The 8767-nt window shown below is 37.3% G+C and overlaps 1 long non-coding RNA gene across 1 annotated transcript; it reads left to right on the top strand.

Annotated features, from left to right (window-relative positions):
- Positions 1 to 4025: 4025 nt before the first annotated feature.
- On the top strand, positions 4026 to 8507 carry LOC149805200 (uncharacterized). Its single transcript, XR_016414798.1, has 3 exons — positions 4026 to 4562; positions 6778 to 6994; positions 7650 to 8507. It is a non-coding gene; the product is annotated as an uncharacterized LOC149805200 (long non-coding RNA).
- The last annotated feature ends 260 nt before the right edge of the window (positions 8508 to 8767 follow it).

Genomic DNA, 8767 nt, shown 5'->3' with positions numbered 1-8767 from the left:
GTTATGACTAACAGGAAGTAGCAAGTAATTACATATGCTTTTCTAAATGAAAGTATTTCTAAATGGAGAGCTGAAGCATGCAAATACACGAGAATGCAGTGTGTCAAGCAACTAATTAGCAATAAAGACTAAAATACTCATGTGTATCTTGTTGTTTCTTATATGCACTATTAACATGGTTAGTACTGAGTCACGCAAGCTATTGGTGTTCAATACATTCTAATATATTCTTTATTCATTCATAAAGTGGGGGGGGGGGAATAACGTAAATAAAAGAACCTAATCTGGGTTCAAGGTTTACCATTGTTGGTGCACCATAGTCTTTGGTGCTCAATGTGTCTAAGGTTTGGGTGCAGAGTATCGGACGGGGCTAATTTATAATTTATACCCAACTTGGTACAATGGTTTTCTCACAAGCAGACGACAAAGTTCTATTTATTGAATTTCACACAAAAAGTGTAAATTCTATCAAAGGAATAAATTATCAATATAATGTTTGTGAATTTGGAATAATAAATTATAGGCGCACTGCTATATGCAGATGTAGGTTATTCACCTTATATTTAAATGGCAAAATAAATAAGTTCAAAACACGTTATTTTACTAAGTCACAAAATAACACTCTGCTAGTGTTATTTTATGCAATGGAATTAGTTAATCAGCTTTAAAATGTGTTTTATCATAGCCACATCAGATTTTAAAGCTGGTTGAGCCATTTTTGTATTTAGCGCCTTGGACAAAGACTGGAAAGTGACAAAGTTCGTTGTTGTTGTATTGAAGTATACTTATGTTGGCACCCCGTGACTCGGTTCCAGCAGATGCTGGTAAAGAGTTGGAGGTGTCACCCTGTTTTTCGTTTCTAAAAGTCATGGTTTGTGATTTATGTATCCCCCGTCCTCCCATATGTAGATTCCATATGTGATATTGCTTTATTTTTTTATTCATTTTGTTTTAAATAAACTTTTTAATTTTATTATTTTTTTATTATATTTGTAATTTTTGTTTTTGTTTTTTGTTTTTTTTAATTTATTTATTAATCTATATTTTTTTATTCGTCAGGGTTGATCTTTCGCCATATATCTCGAGTTGTCCCTGCATGCGGGTTCTGAGTTGTACTCCGTTCCCACTCGGTAGGCAGGTCGGTTTCCATTCTCAGGTCAATACTTGCAAACACTAGTGCTTGTGATTGTTTTCTTGCCTTGAACCTGACATGCATGAAACTTAGGATCGCACTCGTTTTCCCTTTACGAAAATTCAGGGTAAAAGTTTCCGTTCCCATCCCCATTTCGTTATCGTTATATTTTTGAGTGACTTGCCATAGTCATTAAAGTCCGGTGTGGTGCTGTTTATGTGTGTTGTGTTGTAAACGCATTTGATTTTGTGTATAGACTGGCAATATCTAGATCATGTCTTAAGAGTTTTGGGTTAACTATCTAGTTTTCAGTAGTGGCACGGTAGACTTGGTTTTAGTCCCTGTGGTGTAGTTCTATCTGTACTTGGAGAATTGTTTGATTGATATCCTGGCTGGGGTGTAATTAATTATTGATAGTCATTGTTCCAAGATTCGTGTGAACATCAGCTAGAAAAGATTTTAGTGGGATAGTTTGGATTCAGGTTCATTATATGGTGTGTTGTTTAGGAGGTTAATCATATTTAGTTGTAATTTCTTCCTTTTTTTTGTTTTGTTTTTCTTATATATATATATTAAAAATTTTACTTTTTATTTATATTTTGTGTGTGTGTGTATCCATGTACGCAGTTTACTTTGTTGTTGTGCATACTTATCTGCTTATTGTTGGGTTCCTATTGATAGAAATTGTGTGTCGGGGGGGGGGGGGGGTTTAGGTTATTGTATTGTTGTTTTCGGTGGAATTTTGTACAGACAGGACCTGCATGGACTCTATTTAGACAGTCTCTTTCCTCGACTTTATCCAGCAGGCCATATCTGTTTAGTGAGCGTTGCATATTCTGGTGGGTCTTTGTTTATTTTGTGTTTTGTGGGGAGGGGGTATCAGTTACAGAAATGTTGACTGAGATTCCCTTGGGATAAACTCTTGAAGAGAGTTAATTCTCTAGCCCTCACATCTGTTTCTGTTTTATTCCTATAGCTATGTTCACTAGTCGGGATGAAATAGTTGTGGTTTTGTAGTATGGCCAGGTTTACCGTACATGTATAGGTGGAGGGATTGGATCTGCATAAATGAATACAGTCACAGACGGGGGGCGGGGGTTCCATTGGGATAAACTCCTTAATAGGGTTTTTGCCTACCGCCTCCACTGTGTACTGTTTCTGCGTTGTTTAATTTCGTAATTGGTTGATACATGGTTTTGGTGGTGAATTTTATATATATAATGGTAGACAGTCCTGATTTGGTTAGTTTGTGATGGCAGGATCGGGTTTGGGGTTTCCGTTGGGATAAACTCTTTAACAGAGTTATGCCCGCCGCCCCTTCTGCCTACTGTTTTAATATATGTGTGTGTGTGTGTGTGTGTGTGTGTGTTAGTTCTTTGTACATGTTGGATGTTATTCGGATGGCTTGGTAGTCCATATTTTATCGTTTCTAATTTGCACGATATTATTTATGTATTGAATTATCTCATCATATAAGTTTTTATCCTCTATGTTGTCCGTGTACAATAATTGTTTTATCTGGAAATTCCCTATTGAATTTTTTATTTCCTGTTTAATGGCATCCCTTTGTGTTTTTGTATTTGGACAATATAAAATTAGATGTGGTTTGCTATCGTATTGAGTGTTGCATAAGATACATTGTGGTATGGATGGGATGATTTTCCTAAAGAAGGCTTCTTCTCCTGTCCACCATGCATCGTGTAGGTATAGATATAATCTTGTTTGAATGTTGGTGTATTTTATTTTACCCCATTTCTCCCAGATTGGTTTCCAGTTTAGGTCTGGGTGTAGATGTTCTGTTTGTGTTTTGTGTTTTTTTTTTATATAAATGTTATGTAAGTATCCGTATGTTTTTTCTTCATGTAAGTTCCATGTTTCTTTGTTAGTTCTGTATTCTAAGATTGTGTTAGTGGTGTGCGCTCGCATTGAGCATCTACCACTGGAAAAAGTTCGTTGTTGTTGTTGTTGCGTTGGATTATAGAGGTGTGCGTCTGCAATAGACATGTACCTCTGGTTTATGGTGCCACAGGCACCTCTTTGATTACTCCTGGGGGAAGGAATGGTGCCACATCTCCCAGGCATTTATGTTCTCACAGAGAACTTCTTGATTGTAGCCGTTAGATTGTAGAAGCATTATGTTCTTAACATGCTAGATGTAAGGCTCTTACATGAGTGGGAACAGCGAAAGCACGCACTCATGTTAGTATACATTTAGTTTGCACTAAGTTCGCCCCAGGTGTCAACCCAAGCAGTATGTAACGTCCGCTGCGATTGGTCAGCAGCGATGACGTCACATTAGGACACCTGGTCGTGTGGCAAGTGGAAATCGTTCAACATCTTGCCACGTTGTACGAAATCCGAGCCCGGTAAAGGAGGAAAGGTGCTCGACAAGCATGCCATGTATGTTGTGTACTTCCTGAAACGCCAACCAGTACTTATTTCAAATCAAGTCCAGTTGTACTAATGGACAATAAAGTACCAATATTGTGTAAGCCACCTGTGCAATTAGTTCAAATCCTATTAGTCTGTTAAATTTCCTATCCCTAACTGTTCTATCTATGAAAAAGGTCGTGTTTATATATATATATATATATATATATATATATATATATATATATATATATATATATATATATATATATATATATTGGATTTAGGTCGCGTGCACCTTACGGTATGTGCGACCAATTTAATTGTACATGTTTGCGTACTACTTAATTTTGCGATTAACCGCTATTAGTACAGCACAGCACAACACAACACAACACAACACAACACACCCCCCCCACCCTAGCCAAGCAACCGACAGCTAGGGGCCAAGAAAATGGTTCCTTCCGAACCAAGGCTGCAACTTTGTACTATTAATTATATCAAATCAATGCCAGGTTACCTATCTATCGGGCAGTCCCTACCATAATGCCAAACATGTGAGAGTCACATCCGAATAAAATATTTCTAAGTTTTGAATTTACCTATTGTTCAGTTATATAATTTTCGTGTACTATGCGTACATATATTTCTCAAAAACATTGTACCAATCGATTTGGCTTATAGTAGCCATACAAATTTTGTGATCTCCATTAGTGTCACATTCCGTGAGTTATTTCGCAGCTTCCAATCTGTTTCTTTTCAGGGCCAAAGTTATTCGCCTAAAATGGCTATCAGGGGTCAGAATGAAAGCCCTATGTTGGGATTTCTCCCCTATGAGGCAATCTATGGCAGCAATCTGAAGGTCTTCCGGCGGTTTTCATAATCCCAGGTCTCAGCGGCTGTATGTTGCTCCTCATACGCCTCGACTGGTACTGCCTCGAATCCGTGCGTTTCTGCTAACACTTGAGCGAAATTAACCAGGACAGTAAGCGGTGATTCTTCATAGGCTTTTGGATAGAACTCCGATAGTATATGTTGAGCAAACAACCACTGCTGCTGGGTAGGTTTTCTCTTCTTTTTAAATGATCTCCAGGCCATGTATCTTACAGAGCAAATAAAGTTCTTAGCTTTTTTGGAGTAATTTAAAGTGTCCTGAAGGTCCAGTTCTTCTGCTCGCTGCTCAATCGTAGTCTGCTCTATCTCCTCATTGACCAATCAGAATTTATCACTTGCGATCATCGGGCAAGAAAGATTTACTGACCAATCAAAATCAAGCATCAAATATTCTATGCTGAAAGTTACGTAATCGTTTTAAACATGAAGACCCAACAACACGGGACACGCGAAAGAATTAATTCTACAGATTTTCACACGAATGATAGAAATAAAGTGTAACTACACAAGGCATCTTACATTTAAGATGTAAGTAGACAAGCCGTGTGATCAACAACACATCGTAGCGGTAATACACAACATGTGCTTCGCATGAATGAACGTTAAAAGCACGTCTGCCGAAATAAGTCTACATATCTGTGATTTAAAACTGGGACATTTTTAGCATAAAAAGTACATATAACTAATATGGTCATTCCTAGTTGCATGAAATAGCTCACTTTATGAACAAGATACATATTACGATGGTGCAGTGAACGAGAAATGCCATGCTGTAAACATGCTAAAGATGACGCTTTTGACTTAAACCAGATATACCGGCATAACACTGCCCCCCCCCCCACCTTAGTCAGTGTTTGGTCTCCAAACAAAGATGGTGAGTATATTATTAAATCTAATGACTGTTTAGATAACTAAGTATTTGCACAACCTATTCATGAACACAAATTATCAAGTACCCACTTAATGGACTATTGAAATTCATCATTAAGGCAAATAATTTTCATCTGTATGTAATACATAACTATTTTACTGATAAAATTATGTAATAAATTTTCTGCAAAAAACAAAAAACACTACAGTTAAAGCAAGAAACAATAATTAGGCATATTATATCTCCTTTTCAAAGGAAAAATCACCGACATGTACAAAATATACATTTAATGCACTTAACTGCGAAAAACCAGAGCCCAGTTTTTAAAAACTCTTACAATATTTCATGCGTATGATGAATCAGATATTATTTTAAAAAATGATATAAATTTTTATATCATAAGATATTCATCCGTATCATTTATAAAGATAAGTGGTATTTATTAATTCATATTTTTTTTTAGCATCTGAACCAAGTAGGTGCATTCTCCCTACATATGCTTTCATTTTGTCATGATGAACTATTTTTGGTTTAGATCTGGGTGTCTCTTGGACCCGATAAATCACATCATTCAGTTTGTGTGTAACAATATATGGACCACACCAGTTTCTTTGCAACCTTTTGTTCAGACCTCTCTTAAATTTTGGATTATGTTTTCTAAACAGATGACATTTCTCAGGACTCAGTTTCAAATGAGCCTGTTGAAGGCACTTAAGAACTTGATTTAAATTTTCTATGTGTTCACTAAAGGTCTTTGAAAAGACTATTATATCATCCAGATAAACTAAGGACCCATTCCATAAGTCTCAAAAATGTGGCTGGTGCATTGCACAAACCAAAACCCATCACTGTAAACTGCCACAGGCCACTACCAGGCACTGAAAATTCTGTTTTAGGCTTATCCCTGTATGCAACTTTCACTTGCCAGTATCCACTCGTCAGGGTCAAGAGTTGAAAATAGCTTAGCACCAGATAAGGCATCCAAAGTATCATCTATTCTTGGAAAGGGATATGAATCTTTAATGGTCACATCATTCATTTTGCGGTAGTCCACGCAAAAGCGTGTTGACCCATCTTTCTTCCGCACCAACACAACTGGTGAAGACCAAGGACTATTTGATGGTTCAATGATCCCTCTACTAGCCATATCTTTGATTTCCTCCTCTGCCTCTTTCATCTTGGCAAGGGGAATACGATGAGGGTGTTGGCGTATGGGTGCAGCATCCCCAGTATTTATTATGTGTTCAACTAAGTTTGTAACCTCCAAATCTTTGGAGTCTTTTGAAAATACATCTTGATTTTTAATCAAGGTCATTTGCAGTTGTTTCTTTTCATCATCATTCATCTTCTCAGAGCTAGCTTCAAAAATGTCGTGCAGATGTGAAGGTAAAACATCAGAAGTAGTCACATTGTGAATACTTATGCCCACCTCACATTTTTCTTCTTCAAAAGCATACTCCATTCATTGTCCCACATTTAGCTGCAATTGTGTTTTTGTATATTTTGCAAGTTTGGTTTGAAGCATTCAAAATGTGAGAGGAACCATGCCTCTCTGAGTCTCTACTAGAGTGTGAGCTAACATCAAACCTGTTCTTTCAACAATGTGTGGCATTGCTTCAACAAAACCAGTCTGAATATTAACCACAGGGTCAATAAACCTCCCAGGAACAATGATCTCAGTCTCTGGAGGAATGTCTACATTCTGAGAAACTGCAATCCTACAGATGGTAGGTTTGACATCTTTTGTAAAATGATAGCATGGTATTTTATCTCCTCGAACAAGCAGACAACTCTCTCTTAACAATACGTCACATCCTACATTGGATAAGAAATCAATTCCAAGTATCCCATCATTTTGTATATCAGTCACTAAGACATCATGCATAAAAATATGTTTTCCTAATTTAATTTTTGCATTCATCTTTCCAAGAAATGGTGAAATTTCACCAGTTGCAGTCACTAAATTCAAATTTACTGGTTCAATCTCCACAAGGCATGAGTGTGGAAATTTATCAACAATATCCTTTTTCAAAACTCACATTTGCACCACTATCCACTAACATGGTTACTAATACATCTTGAACTTGAGTTGCAACAAACAATCCCTCATCACCATACTTAGATGATCTAATGGTAATAGCATTGGGCCTTAAATTTCCTGTCGAACATTGGCCCCTGTGTTCGACTGGTTCAAGTTTAACTGTGTGGACTCAGCTTTAGCTTTTTCTGATTTATTGTAGAATGTATTGGGCTTATAGGAATTGCCCTTCCACGCATTGTAACCTTGGTTATTCTTTCTTTGTGATTTATAACGATTTTGTCTGTGTGTATTGTTATTCTGATCGTTCTGCCAAGTCTGATGCTTGTCCTTAAATTTTTCAGGTTTACATGCAGAGAAACTGGTCTGGTTGGACTCAGTAACACCCTGGAGGTCAGCAGTCATGGACTTAAATCTCCTGGCACAGATTATCTACAACATTTTGCAGAGCTTTACTATTTTCTGCCTTACTTGAGGTTGACAAACCACTTTCAGGACCTATAAAAACAACAGATTGGACACGCTGTGTTTTGTGGCGGTCTGCAAGCCGAAAAGCTTCCAACTGTGTGGCTAAGATTTCTGCATCACTGATATCCCTAGCATGTGATTCACGAATTCTCAGACGCATGTCAGATTCAGGGAGTGCATCTATAAAATGATCCCTTGCTAAAGTGGAAATTACTGCTGTAGGAGCTCATGGATAAGCTTGGCGAGTCAACTTTTTAATTGACTGTGCCAATTCTGATATGGACTCATCCTTTCGCTTTGTGCGAGTTTGTAGTTTGGCTTTAAAAATCTCAGCTCTGTTCAGAGAACCATATCGCAAGTCAAGTACATTAACAAGACTGTTGTAGTCGCGCCTTTGAGCTGACGTCAGTTCATTTAGTAAGGCACATGCGCCCCCAGTGAGGCTGCTTGCCAAATACAAGAACTTTAAGTTGTAATCCCAACCAATCAGCTCTGTATTTAGAAATACTTTCATTTAGAAAAGCATATGTAATTACTTGCTACTTCCTGTTAGTCATAACGTATGTTAACAAGCTTTATGAACAAATTTGTGTTCTACTATCAGATTCAGCTTACACTAACATTACTTTAGATTGTAATATATTGCATTTCAATGTTAGTTACGCTATAATTTCACAATCATTTCCCATCAGTCACTTGAGTTGATTGGATTATCTTTCTGTCATTAAATAATGTTACCATCATTTGACGCCTCTGTTCATTAATTGCACCCTTAGCATAAGATCGTTCACATAGAATATGATAGTATATCCTCAAGTGAACCAAAAGCTGATGACAAGACGGACCCTTTCTGAATCCGCCGCCCATCCATGAGGGGCGACATGACAAATTTGGTGGCAGCGATGGGATCACTTGTTGTTGAGATCCTAAGAGTTATCTACCCCTGAATGAATAACGATGTTTGGTGGGACTGAGTTATTTCCCTTTTGATGTA

The sequence above is a fragment of the Sinohyriopsis cumingii genome, chromosome 2 (genome assembly GCF_028554795.1).
Source record: "Sinohyriopsis cumingii isolate HCF-2022 chromosome 2, ASM2855479v2, whole genome shotgun sequence".
Taxonomy (NCBI): Eukaryota; Metazoa; Mollusca; class Bivalvia; order Unionida; family Unionidae; genus Sinohyriopsis; species Sinohyriopsis cumingii.
This window is presented reverse-complemented; position numbering and strand designations above follow the sequence as displayed.